This window comes from Pseudorasbora parva, chromosome 8 (genome assembly GCF_024679245.1).
Source record: "Pseudorasbora parva isolate DD20220531a chromosome 8, ASM2467924v1, whole genome shotgun sequence".
NCBI classification, from domain to species: domain Eukaryota; kingdom Metazoa; phylum Chordata; class Actinopteri; order Cypriniformes; family Gobionidae; genus Pseudorasbora; species Pseudorasbora parva.
The window spans coordinates 6,136,583-6,139,175 of record NC_090179.1 but is presented as its reverse complement, the minus strand read 5'-3'; positions in this window follow the sequence as shown (position 1 = coordinate 6,139,175).

Sequence of the window (2,593 nt, the reverse complement as noted above, 5' to 3'; positions counted from 1 at the left end):
CCCAGTTACACGTAAATTAAACAGTTAAGATTTATGAAATAGTACACAGAAAAATAGCAGACGTTAAATGAACACTTCCTAGTGTTGATGTGTGTGCTCACTACTGAGTTAAAGTACCATTGAAGCAGTGTTGAAGTTAATGAGATAATTAAGAGATGATTGAGCATTAATGATGAACACCTGATGATAATGAGCAGAATCACTGAAGGACAGAGAAACACGAGAACTATGACTGACTTCAGTCACAGCTTTAGATGAAATCAACTGAAGATAAAAGAAGACATTAAATCTCTGAAGATCCCATCAGAGGAGGATTAAACAACTCCACAAACAGCATTACCAGCTTCACACATTACTAACCAGACTGACTTTGTTTCTGTGGATATGGATGTTTTATTGAAAATAATAGTTTTATTTGAAGTCACCATGATGGTGAGCAGTGTTTGCTTTAGTTGGGCTCTTGACCCTTGACTCTCCAACATTAGTTTTCTGGCTGCTTTAACTGTGTTTATAAAGCACTTTTGTTATAGCATGGAAAGCCAAACAAAAACATGGTCAGATGATTTGGCTCTTTGTTCATGATTATTTAATCCTCATCTATTGATCACTGGTCTTGTTCAGAGTCTAAGACTCTGTTTATGTGTTATTAATTTTGTTTTATCATAATAGTGGCCAGTTGATTCTATAGCATGAGCGCTGTCGTGGCACTGTAATATGCAGAATTTTAAAAAAAAATAGTGCACAAAAGGTTTTAATCTATGGCAATTATTAGACACAAACGGATATCAAGATTCAGTGTATGAATCTCAACAATGGTGACAATCAAGGAAAAGCTTTATGCCGCAGTGCATGCTGGGTACCACCAATCAAAACTCTCCAATGGGTCCCAGCATGCATTGCGGCATGAATAAATTATGCATCTGAGTTGTGATTGTTTTTTTTTGTTTGTTTTTTTTGTCACCATTGTAGAGATGCACACACTGATTCTTGATATCTGTGTTTGTCTAAATAACACCGTAGATTAAACCTTTTTTTTTGGTCCTGCAAATTGTTTGATTGCCACAATGATGCATGAGTTTATAATGTAAATCACATGGCTATTATTACGCATACTACACAATTAACACATTACCTCTATAACCAGAGCATTAGAATCTGAATGAGTTTAGTGATTCAGCCACTACATGATGATTATATAATCATCCTTAAAGAGCCAAATCACCTGGCCATCGTTTTTTGCTTTCCATGCTATAACAAAAGTGCTTTATAAACACAGTTAAAGCAGCCAGAAAACTAATGTTGGAGAGTCAATGGTCAAGAGCCCAACTAAAGCAAACATAGCTCACCATCATGGTTAAAAAAGATCCCCATAAAATTTACGGTAAAAAACCGGCAGCTGTGGTTGCCAGAACTTTACCGTAAAAAATATGGCAGTAACGTTTAAGGTTTTACAGGACAGCAGCATATAATTTGTGTATAATGGTGTAAAGGTAAGTAATATAAAGGTGTAATAATAAAGGTGTATAATGTAATAATTACGGTTAAAAACCATTTATTTTACATTTCAAAACTGTATAATTTAAAGGTTTATACATTTTATTTTATTTTACAGTAAAATACCGTTAAATTTACAGTTTTTCGAAGTGAAAAAGAACAGGTCATTGTGTAATTAAGAGGGAGAAAATGTAAATTGACATTCCCAGAATTCCCCACGTGACACTTCGCATTTGATGCATTTTCATTGAATTGACTGTTTCTTCTTAGTTTTTTCTAATCACTTATGTACATTAAGTTTTTATGCTATATCTAATGTTGTTAAATTAATGTTTATAGCTTTTTTAAAACATCATGTGTGTTACCATGATGGTGTTTGGTGTTTAGTGTTTGTGTGTGCACCTTCTATATGTTAATATTGTTCCTCCAAAAGCTGCGTGTGATGAACTTTGATTCATCATGTGATTCTCATCACCACTGTAATTGGTGATTGTCAAACTATATAAAAGGAAAATAACAGATATTAGCATTTCAATAAGTTGGTAATTTAATATTTCAGTTCAATAATTTTTTTTTTACCATTATTGTTTTATAGTGTACTGTGTACACATAATTATTTCAATATAAACTTTCAAATTATAGGGTTTTTAACTGTAAAATAAACAATTTTTTAACTGTAATTACCACATTATAAACCTTTAAATTATATGCTGTTGTCCCGTAAAACCTAAAACGTTACTGCTGTATTTTTTACGGTAAAGTTCTGGCAACCAGAGCTGCCATTTTTTTACCGTAAATTTGATGGGTATTTTTTTACAGTGTATTTATTACCAACATACTTTTAATATACTTTTTAAAAATATATTAAAATGCAATTCAGTACATTTTTAATGCACTTCAAATAAGCATGCTGGAAATACAAATGTATAGCATAGGCTACCTGCATTTCAAGTAGGCCTATATTTTTAATACATGAAATACCGCACCTTTTCCACCTGGAAATTAAACTCTTTAAAGCTCTGTTTTCCCCGTATCGTATTAGTGTTTTACCTGCTTAAAATGGCGGCAGTCGACAGGTGAGCTCCCGCTTACTTTCACT